Raw genomic sequence first — 12,574 nt, forward strand, 5'->3', positions numbered from 1 at the left:
TTTTTGAGTTCCCTCCACACTATCCCCCAGTTTTAGAATCAAACACTCCCAGGACAGGTACACACAGGGTTAGATACAGAGTAAAGCTCCCTCTACACTGTCCCCATCAAACACTCCCAGGACAGGTCCAGCACGGGGTTAGATACAGAGTAAAGCTCCCTCTACACTGTCCCCATCAAACACTCCCAGGACAGGTACAGCACGGGGTTAGATACAGAGTAAAGCTCCCTCTACACTGTCTCCGTCAAACACTCCCAGGACAGGTACAGCACGGGGTTAGATACAGAGTAAAGCTCCCTCTACACTGTCCCCATCAAACACTCCCAGGACAGGTACAGCACAGGGTTAGATACAGAGTAAAGCTCCCTCTACACTGTCCCCATCAAACACTCCCAGGACAGGTACAGCACGGGGTTAGATACAGAGTAAAGCTCCCTCTACACTGTCCCCATCAAACACTCCCAGGACAGGTGCAGCACGGGGTTAGATACAGAGTAAAGCTCCCTCTACACTGTCCCCATCAAACACTCCCAGGACAGGTACAGCACGGGGTTAGATACAGAGTAAAGCTCCATCTCTACTGTCTTCTTTGAACACCCTCAGCACAGGCACAGTACTGGGTTAGATAAAGACTCTATTTACGTGGGAAAGTTTTGCTGACTTGCTGGTGCAGTGCCAGGCTAAGTGATGTCCGTGGAAAGAAGGTTGTGATGTTGGCAGCTCAACCAGTCTTATCACCCCACCAGCCTCCGCATTCAAAGGATCATCCTCCGGCATTTCCGCCAACTCCAGCATGATGCCACCACCAAACGCATCTTCCCTTCACCCCCCCAGGTGGCATTCCGTAGGGATCGTTCCCTCCGTGACAACCTGGTCCACTCCTCCATCACCCCCTACACCTCAACTCCCTCCCACGGCACCTTCCCATGCAACCGCAGAAGATGCAACACCTGCCCCTTTACTTCCCCTCTCCTCACCAACCAAGGGCCCAAACACTCATTTCAAGTGAAGCAGCATTTCACTTGCACTTCCCTCAACTTAGTCTACTGAATTCACTGCTCCCAATGCAGTTTCCTGTACATTGGAGAGACAAAACACAGACTGGGTGACCGCTTTGCAGAACACCTTCGTTCTGTCGCAAGCATTACCCAGACCTCCCTGTCGCTTGCCATTTTAACACTCCACCCTGCTCTCATGCCCACATGTCCGTCCTTGGCCTGCTGCATTGTTCCAGTGAAGCTCAACGCAAACTGGAGGAACAGCACCTCATCTTCCGACTAGGCACTTTACAGCCTTCCGGACTGAATATTGAGTTCAACAATTTTAGATCATGAACTCTCTCCTCCATCTCCAACCCCTTTCTGATTTTCCCCCTCCTTTTTGTTTTTTCCAATAATTTATATAGATTTTTCTTTTCCCACCTATTTCCATTATTTTAAAATGTATTTCCATCCATTGTATTATCTCTACCTTTTAGCCTTTTTCGATTCCTTCACCCCACCCCACCCCCACTAGGGCTATCTGTACCTTGTTTGTCCTGCTTTCTACCCTTAATTAGCACATTCCTTAGATAATATCACCACCTTCAACACCTCTTTGTCCTTTTGTCTGTGACATCTTTTGGTTATATCCACCTATCACTGGCCCTCTATCCAGCTCTTCTTGTCCACCCCCCCCCCTCTTAAACCAGCTTATATTTCACCCCTTTTCTATTTTTCCTTAGTTCTGTTGAAGAGTCGTACAGACTCGAAACATTAACTGTGTTCCTCTCCGCAGATGCTGCCAGACCTGCTGAGTTTTTCCAGGTATTTTTGTTTTTGTTTGCAATGTGAGGCTCTGGCACTAGGTGGTGGCATGAGCTCAGTACCAAGAGAACAACCTGTCAATGCAATTAACACAAGACAAACAGTGGATGCTAATGTCAAATTGCAAAGGTTCAAACAAAGTCTCTGGTTTTTAATGCTACATAATACATGATGTTGAAACATAATAGATACTGACTCAGATTTAATGTGCACTGATTGTCTTATCATCTGTTTGGCTGAGTCAGTGTTCTGGCTATTATCCCCTGCATCCAATTTAAACTGACATTTCAGTGCTGCATTAAAGGAGTTCCCTTTTATTAGAGGTGCCACCCCTCTGGATGGTGATTGACCTTGCTAGTGAAGACCTGTCTGCTTTATAATATGAAAAATGCTTGAAGAAGGACAGGTGAAAGTGTCCTGGCCAACATCCCTCCCCACTCAAAACCACCCAGAACACTTTAAAGCATCAACTATCTCACCATTGTTTGTGGGAGCTTGTTGTGCACAAATTAATTGGCAGCCTTCCCTACATCGCAACAGTGACTGCGTTTCAAAAGTACTTCATTGGTTGTGGAGTGTTTTGCAAGACCCTGAAGACATGATAAGATATTATATAAAGGCAAACTTTTTCTTAATATTTTATATAATAGTCAATCCCATGATATTGCAAATGGCTAAATTAAGACCAAGTGAGATTTCCAACAGGAATGGGGTTAGGGAAGGGTGTAAATCAAGTAGGAACATAGGCTTAATTCAGTCCTTAATTTAAAGTCAAACAATCTCTGAGTTTTTATATTTCCGTTGTAAATTCTGACATTCACATTTATAATGCTAAGTGCCTATGTAAACATGTCACATTGTAATTATACCCATCTACCAGTGTTGGTGATGCAATGCCTCCATTGGAGAGAAGGGGTACAATTATAGCCTGACATGTTTTACAAAGAGTTAGAGAAATAACCGCACAGAAACGCCATTCTCTCGCCATTCTTCATCTCACCCTATCAGTATAAACTTCTAAATAAAAATAGAAAATGTGAGAAAAACTCAGCAGGTCTAGCAGTATCTGTGGAGAGAGAAACAGGGTTAACCTTTTGAGTTCAATGTGACTCTTCTTCAGAAATAAGTTTCTTCTACATTCTCTCTACATCTCCTCCATCAAACCACTTCATCATTTTAAAGACCTCTATCAAGTCTCCCCTCAGCCTTCTCTTTCCTGGAGCCAAGAATCTCAGCCTGCTCAATCTTTCCTGATAGTTATAACCCCTGACTTCTGGTGTAATTCTTGTAAATTTTTTTCCACCTTCCCTAGTGTTTCTATATGTTTTTTATAAAATGCTTCCACGAAAAGAGGAATAGGATCATAATGGAAAAGAATTAATCGGCAGTGGGTGCAGGTTTTTAATGTGTTCATGGCCGATCTCTGTGGCATGATCAGAGAATACAGCTGCTCTCTTTCCTGTCTCTATTACTGTTTCTCTCTCTGTCTCTGTTTTTTTTCCTTTTCTCTCTCTCTCTCTCTCTCTCTCAGTTTATTTTTCCTAACTTTGGAGTAGGAGCAGGTAGGTGGTATGGAGTTGGGTGTCGCAGTGTTATAACTGCAGCCTGAATTTTGGGGTGAGGGGTGCAGTACCAACATAGCACTCAAGAGCCTTCCATCCTACTCCTGACCCTACTGCTCATCAACCCCTCACCCCTTCACTTCCATGTGTCTCCTGGTTCTTCCTACATTACAACAGTGACTACACTTCAGAGAATAGTCCACTGGCCATGAATCACTTTGAGACATCCCGAGGCTGTGAAAGATGCTGTAAAATTGTGAATTCTGCATCACTGCCTGGTGAGGTCCTACTGATCACACAGAAAACAGTCAGATAATCCTCAGTGGCTCATACTGGGATTCCATGACAATAAGGGCTGAGTGGTCCAAGAAGGCAGCGCTCCAACATCTTCTGAAGGGCAATTAGGGGTGGGCAATAAATGCCAGCCTTACCCTCAACATCCAGATCCCAAGGATAAATGTAAAGGCTGGATAAGAGTGAAATAAGAGAGAAATATCAGACTATGTTTTTTTGCTGTGCATTGCCCACAGATATTGTGATACACCCAGTTGGTAAAGTAGTAGTTGCAAGGAGCCCAGTGACAAGAGCCATTAAGTTAGAGCTAATCATAAGTGTTACTACATCTCAGTGTTAGTCAGACTTCCAGCTTCCTCTGTAACCTTGAGCTCATCCAAAATCCTGCTATCCCTGTCTCAACTTGCTCCAAATCCAGTTCACTCATCTCCCCTGTGCTCGCTGACTTATATTGTTTCCCAGTCCAGCAATGTCTCGATTTTAAAATTTCCGTCCTTGAATATTGCTGAGAAGAGAGGCATGTTGCTGAAACTTTCCACCTTGCACTCATCAGGACAAATACAAGAATGCCAAATTTCAAATGATCACAATCATTTATACTACAGGAGAAAAGGGTGCTGATTGGTTAGCAACTCGACTTTGATTGGCTGAGGCATTGTAACGTAGGAAGCAATGGGAAATGGGAGACCTCCAAACTCCCCTGGTAATTCAAAAAAGGCACAAGGCTTGAAATTATTCCTTTTTTTTTGCAGAGGACAGGGACCCTGTGTGTTTGTGTTCATCCTTGCTTTCAAATCTCTCAATGGCCTTGCCCCCCTCTATCTCTGTAAGATCCTCCAGGCCTAGAACACTTGAAAAACTGCGTTTTCTTCCAATTCTGGTCCATCTTGTTCTTCTCAAATTTTCATTGGTGGCCATGCCTTCAGCTGCCTGGGCCCTAAATTCAGAATTCCTGCCCTAAACCTCTCTGTCTCTCTACTGCCTTCTCCTCTTTGTTGCTCCTTAAAAAACCTCCCTCTTTGACAATCTTTTGGTCATCTGTCCCACTATCTCTTTAAGAGGCACAGTTTCAAATGTTGTTTGATAATGCTCCTGTGAACCACCTTAGGGAATTTATACTATGCTAAATGTGCTCTATAAATGCAAGTTATTATTATTACTTAGGTGTAGAGGGATCATTCTCCATTAAGAGAATTTCTCACAAGATTGTAATTGAAACAAAAGTCAGTGAAATACAAACAAGTTGCTTGTTGTAGACTCTGCCCAGATTATGAGGGATGTGGAGATATTAAGTTTTTAAAAATTTGCGTGGAACAAAGTCTTTTTCCAGACCAGGTAACATGCTGACAGGTTACTCTCTGGTGCCAAAGAAGAACTTAAATGGTTTCAGGAATTGCTAATTGATTCCCCAGAAACTGGAGGTTTAGTTTTCTGTGAACTGGAGTGTGAGACTGATAGTTTTTCAATTTTAGTTTGGGAATAAAACAACAGCGCAATTGCTGGAATTCTGAAAAGGGAGATGGCAAATGAGGAACATTTGGAGCTACATTGCAATGCCTCGGCCAATCAGAGTCAACTTGCCAACCAATCAGCACCCTTTTCTCCTGTAGTATAAATTATTGTGATCATTTGAAGTTTGGCTTTCTTGTGTTTGTCCTGATGAGTGCAAGATGGAAAGTTTCAGCAACACGTCTCTCTTCTCAGAAATATTCAACGATGAACATTTTAAAATCGAGACATTGCTGGACTGGGAAACAATGTAAGTCAGCGAGCACAGGGGAGATGAGGTGAACGGGGTTTGGAGCAAGATAAGTTTGGAGCAACATCGGACAAGGGATATTACAGGAGGATGATCTGCTGTTCGCTCATCTCTCACACCCTTGGCCGAGGGTGGGAGTTCCACAGCTGCAATTGGAGTTTGGGGCGTGGGGTATGTGGCAACAGGGGACCTCACTGCAGGTTTACAGAAAAGAAATGGGGGCCGAACCTCAGTGGGAATCTCTTCATTTCTACTTGTAACATTGGTGAATATTTAACAGACGGACTCAAGTTAATATAATAACTTTATTTACCACCTTAAACACAAAAAAATTCCCAAAGTGCCCCACAGGACTGTTATCCAATGAGATTATTAGGTATCGAGCCACATAAGGTGGTATTAGGGCAGCAATGGCCTAAAGCTTGGTCAGTTTAAAGGAAGATATGGCAGTTGAGAGGTGGAGAGTTTTAGGGAGGGAATGGTGTAGGGGGCAGGATGTCGTTCACACAAATGGGAAAACTGAACCCAGAAGGGCCACTTGAAATCAGTGCTAAGTTCAAACAGACTCATTTTCACTGGAGCAAGGACCATTTCCTGCAGTGTGTGGCTTACAATTTTTAAAGGTAGACGTGACTGTTCGTAAAGGTGGATAAGTTCTGTGAAACTGTCAATCTGTCAAGTTATTCCCTTCTCTATAAGTTTTGAAGAAAAAAAAACAGCCTGCTATGTCTCAGAGTTGAAAAAAATCGGTGCTTGCAATTTCAATATTTGTTTGTTAACATAAGGGCTATCATTTATAATATTATTACTGCTTGACTACTTCTACAACCTATCATTACCACAATGGTGGGGAGGGTGGATAGTGAGGAGAGTGCTGTAATTTCACTGTTTGATTGACCGCTGCAAGTGGTTGTAAAGGGTTTAGAGGTCTATGATGTGGGTCTATGAATTCAAATGTTTGCTTTTATAAGGGATTAAGTACTTGAAAGGATTTTAATGTATTGATTGGGCTTTTATCAATGGGAGTGATTTTTAATATACTGAACTCTGTAATAAATACTTGGAACTTATTTTACTTAATCACTGCATGGCTCCTGAGGTCTACCCATGGTGGGTACTAGGTGAGTTGGCATGGTAGGTGGAAAGGCAAAGGGTGGTTGGTGAGAGGCATGGGTAAGCATGAGTTGGCACTAAGTTACCATAGGGGCTATAAGGAGCCTTGGGGGTTGGTAGAAATACAATGGTTGGCATGGAGAGTATGAGGGGCCATGGGGTTGGTGTGATCTCACCAAGACCCTGTACAGCTTCCGTAAGACATCCTTGCTCCTGTACTCAAGTCCTCTGGCAATGAAGGCCAACATACCCATTTGCCTTCTTAACTGCTTGCTGCACCTCCATGCTTGCTTTCAGTGATTGGTGTACAAGGACACCCAGGTCACTTTGTACATCAACATTTCCCAATCTATCATAATTTAAATAACACTCTGCCATTCTGTTTTCCCTACCAAAGTGGATAACTTCTCACTTATCCAAGTTATGCTGCATCTGCCATGTATTTGCCCACTCACTCAACCTGTCTTAATTGCCTTGAAGCCTCTTAACACCCTCCTCATCATGCACATTCCCACCAAGTATGTGGAAAAACTCAGCAGGTCTGGCAGCATCGGCGGAGAAGAAAAGAGTTGATGTTTCGAGTCCTCATGACACACACACACCTTAAACCAGCTTATATTTCAACTCTTTCTTGGACTCGAACTCAAGTTCTGTCGAAGGGTCATGAGGACTCGAAACGTCAACTCTTTTCTTCTCCGCCGATGCTGCCAGACCTGCTGAGTTTTTCCAGGTAATTCTGTTTTTGTTTTTGTTTTGGATTTCCAGCATCCGCAGTTTTTTTGTTTTTATTTTTTGTTTTTATAAGTATGGGGAAAACTTGCTCAGAAAATGCAGCAACTCGCCCAACTGTTTGGTCGATTTATGCTGGGCAGAACCAGGAATAGGTAAGATAGGGAGTAAAGGAATATCGCTTTTGAGAACCATACAGGACTTGCATCTCGATAGCAATGCCGTGTCCATGTGCTCGTTCGACATTGCTAGCTTATTCACCAACATACTGCTCAAGAAAGCCATAGACATTTGCACCTCATCACTATATCACAGCGACCTAGATGTGTTGCCATTGTTTGAATCGGTATTCATTAAACTTATGAACTCAGCAACCTGTGCAGTTGAGTTTAGTTTTAACAATACGATGTGTGTCCAAATAGATAGTGTTGCCCTGGGACCCTCTCCAGGCCTAGCTCTCACAAACATCTTTGTCAGTTTCTACGAGAAACAGGTTTTTGATGGAATGACACCTAACCTCCTGCCCTTTGCATATTTCCATTATACAGATGATATGTTTGCTATATTTGAACCCACAGCTACAAGTAAGAATTTCCTTACGCACCTTAATGGCTCCATCCTGTGCTCACCTTTGAAATGAAGCAGTCAAATGAGCACCCCTTCCTTGATGTGCTAGTTCAGAAATCTGCCAAGGGTTCTCTACTATTGTCTACCACAAGCCTACCTTCACTGGTCAACATACTCGTTGGAATTCCTACAGTTCTATGCGACATAAGATTGGCCTTATCAGCAACCTCGTAAATAGGGCCCGAACCATCTGCTCACCATACTTGATGCTGAAGTAAGGTGCATCTAATCTATTCACCAAGGCTCCTTCGACAGCACGTTCCAAACCCACGACCACTACCATCTAGAAGGACAAGGGCAGCAGACACGTGGGAACACCACCACCTGGAGATTCCCCTCCAAGTCACTCACCATCCTGACATGGAAATATATCGCCGTTCCTTCATGCTGGGCCAAAATCCTGGAACCTTCTTCCTAACAGCGCTGTGGGTGTACCTACACCACATGGACTGCGGCGGTTCAAGAGGGCAGCTCACCACCAACTTCTCAAGGGCAATTAGGGACGGGCAATAAATGCTGGCCTAGCCAGCGAAGCCCACTTCCCAAGGATGGATAAAAAGAATCCTGCGGGATAATGGCATCCCTGATCAGATCTTTGCTCATTGTATAGCACACAAACTCATGAATGGGCCTAAGGATGCCACCTCAGTCCTGAGAAGTGCCCGGTCTACCTCAGAATAACCTGGAAAAAATTGAGGAACAGGTGAAGCTAACCGTTGCACTCTGCTACTATGCAGTAGCAACACGGGTGGTATTCTCCATTAACAAGATGTTGCTGTCAAGCCAAAAAGGAGTTTGGCTTTTCACACAAATGAATAAAATACTATATGAATTCAGTGCCAGTGTGATGCCAGGTATGTACACCATACGTCCCAATGACTAGCAGATCGGATCAAACAGCGAGTCCCTTTGGATGTTCACAACAGGCAAAGTACTGACTGTACCCAACCAGCCTGTGATTGCAAAACCCAAGACTGAGTGTCCAACATTAGATGTGATTCCGTGATTAAACGTGGTTAAACAGCCCTGATTGTGCTAAGAATTACATTGGCAACCAATTTAAGATTATCGGTTGGGCTCGCAGTGTGGCTCACTTATCCATGCTAGAAGCTACATATATTCACACACAGGAGCCTGTCCTTTGCAGACAGAAGGAGCGTCTCCATGCATTGCACATTTTTCAACTGAACAAAACCTTGGAGAACAGCCATTCCCTGGTTCATTCCCAATGGCAATGCCTTGACCAATCAAAATCAACATGCCTGGTTTGAATTTAAACTAAAGCCTGACAGTTAAGTGTTCCCTGGTGCATTCTCCATGGCAACTCATCTACAATCACAGTCCACTTGCTAGCCAATCAGCACTCTTTTCTCATACAGTGTAAATTGTTGTTTCCTTTATTAATTGGTATTCTTGCGCTTTGATGAGTGCATGACGAAACATTTTGACAGCTTTTTTCAGCAATATAGCACCATTCACAGCCACTGGTTGTCTCAGAGTGCTCCACAGTCAACAAAGTACTTTTTTGAAGTGTAGTCACTGTTGTAATGTAGGAAATGTGGCAGCCAATTTACACACAGCAAACTCCACAAACAACAATTTGAATGTCATCGGATTGTGATTTTGACCGAGGGATAAATATTGGCTCGGACACCAGGGATGGCTCCCTTGGTTGTCTTTGAATTAGTGCTATGGGGTCTTTACCTGGAGGGCAGACAGGGTCTCGGTTTAAAGTCTTATTGAAAAGACAGCACTTCAAACTGTGCAACACTCCTCAGTACTGCACTGGGAGTGTGAATCTTTGTTTTTGTGCTCAAGTCCTGGAGAGAGGTCATGAACCTGCAACCTTATGACTCAGACAAGAGCATGGTACCAGCTGAGCCATGTCTGACACCTAAGAAGTATTGCACCGAGCTGGAATTGTGTCAATTGTTGGTACAGTAATGAGCATGGCTGTGTTTTTGTGCAATATTGGTATAGTAGTGGACACAGCTGGAATTGTATGTGATGCTGGTAGTGGTGAGCACAGCTGGAATTGTATGTGATGCTGGTAGTGGTGAGCACAGCTGGAATTGTATGTGATGCTGGTAGTGGTGAGCACAGCTGGAATTGTATGTGATGCTGGTAGTGGTGAGTACAGCTGGAATTGTATGTGATGTTGGTGCAGTAATGAGCACAGCTGGAATTGTGTGTGATGCTGGCACAGTGGTGAGCACAGCTGGAATTGTGTGTGATATCAGTACAGTAGTGAGCAGGGCTGGAATTGTATGTGATGCTGGTAGTGGTGAGCACAGCTGGAATTGTGTGTGATGTTGGTACAGTAGTGAGCACAGCTGGAATTGTGTGCGTTGACTGTACAATAGTGAGCAGAGCTGGAATTGTGTGTGATGCTGGCACAGTGGTGAGCACAGCTGGAATTGTGTGTGCTACTAGCACAGTGGTGAGCACAGCTGGAATTGTGTGTGATGTTTGTACAGTAGTGAGCACAGCTGGAATTGTGTGTGATGTCTGTACAATAGTGAGCACAGCTGGAATTGTGTGTGATGCTGGCACAGTGGTGAGCACAGCTGGAATTGCGTGTAATACTAGCACAGTAGTGAGCATAGCTGGAATTATGTGTGATGTCGGTACAGTGGTGAGCACAGCTGGAATTGTGTGATGTCGGTATAGTAATGAGCACAGCTGGAATTATGTGTGATGTCGGTATAGTAATGAGCACAGCTGGAATTGTGTGTGATGTCGGTATAGTAATGAGCACAGCTGGAATTGTGTGTGATGTCGGTATAGTAATGAGCACAGCTGGAATTGTGTGTGATGCTGGCACAGTGGTGAACACAACTGGAATTGTGTGTGAAACTAGCACAGTGGGGAGCACAGCTGGAATTGTGTGTGAAACTAGCACAGTGGTGAGCACAGCTGGAATTGTGTGTGATGTCGGTATAGTAATGAGTACAGCTGGAATTGTGTGTGATGTCGCTATAGTAATGAGCACAGCTGGAATTGTGTGTGATGTTGGTATAGTAATGAGCACAGCTGGAATTGTGTGTGATGTTGGTACAGTTGTGAGCACAGCTGGAATTGTGTGTGATGCTGGCACAGTGGTGAGCACAGCTGGAATTGTGTGTGATGTTGGTACAGTTGTGAGCACAACTGGAATTGTGTGTGATGCTGGCACAGTGGTGAGCACAACTGGAATTGTGTGTGATACTAGCACAGTGGGGAGCACAGCTGGAATTATGTGTGATGTCGGTACAGTGGTGAGCACAGCTGGAATTGTGTGTGATACTAGCACAGTGGTGAGCACAGCTGGAATTATGTGTGATGTCGGTACAGTGGTGAGCACAGCTGGAATTGTGTGTGATACTAGCACAGTGGTGAGCACAGCTGGAATTATGTGTGATGTCGGTACAGTGGTGAGCACAGCTGGAATTGTGTGTGATACTAGCACAGTGGTGAGCACAGCTGGAATTGTGTGTGATGCTGGCACAGTGGTGAGCACACCTGTGATTCAAGTTTAATTCCCAATAAGAACATTAAGTGGCAGGGGAACTCTGTGGAACACTCTTTGCTCTTTCCTACTCCAGGGCTTGGGAGACATGGGCCGGAATTTCCTGGCCACGCTTGGCAGGACCCACGAAGACGACGCGGTGACCCAGCCAAAAGTTCGCTGACTCTCAGCGGGACTGGACAATCCTAGCAGCAGGCAGCGCCGGAGAATCCACCCGTGATCTGACATGTGAAACCCAAACACCTTTTGCCTGCTTAGCTGTAGGTAAACGACCACATGGCTTTATATGAAGGGGAGCAAGGGAGGCCTGACAGCACCTGCCCCTCATCAGCACCATCACAGCAGAATAACAGCTCATTTATCACTTTGCTCTTTGTGGGATCTTGCTGTGCCACAGATTGGCTGCCCCGTTTTCTGTGTTACAACAATGACCACACATTGAACATACTTCACTGGCGGTGAAGATTTTGGGATCTGCTGAGGTTGTGAAAGGTTGCGGTACAAATCCAAATCTTCCTTTAATTGGCTCCTGAACTCGTCCATTATGCCACCCACTCATCCCCATCCTCGGGGCTGAACTTTATGCTCCCTCACCCTCGGATGGGCTTCCCGCTGGGTTCTCGCCCGCACAGACCTCTCTGAAATTTTATGCAGGGGTGGGTGAGGCCTCAGTTGGCTCACCTGCCCTTGCCCCAGTTGAGGTCCTTAAGTGGTCAATTATTGGCCACTTAAGGGCCGAATCCAGCCAAACCTCAATTTCAGGCTGGCGGGAAAATAAATTGGGTTCAAGCCTTGGGCAGGAAGGTGAGGCGCCTCCATCAGCAGGTTCCCCTTTAACGCCAGGCCCCTCCCACCATAACCTCAGGATGCCCGTCCCTGCCGAGTGAGGGGCGGAAGTCCTGCCTCCAGCCAATTAACACCCTGTGAAGCGTGAAATGGCTGTGGGGCAGGTAGTGCCCTTCAGATGGTGGGAAGGGAAACCCCGACATCCTAAAAACGCTGGCCTTGGTGTGTAACCCACACTGAACTTTGACCTGTAACTCAAAATTTTTTTGAATTCGCTCCTGGGAATGTGGGTGTCGCTGGCTGGGCCCAGCATTTATTGCCCGTCCCTAATTACCCTTGAGAAGGTGGTGGTGAGCTGCCTTCTTGAACCATGTGGTGTAGGTACACCCAC

Source organism: Carcharodon carcharias, chromosome 2 (genome assembly GCF_017639515.1).
Source record: "Carcharodon carcharias isolate sCarCar2 chromosome 2, sCarCar2.pri, whole genome shotgun sequence".
NCBI lineage: Eukaryota > Metazoa > Chordata > Chondrichthyes > Lamniformes > Lamnidae > Carcharodon > Carcharodon carcharias.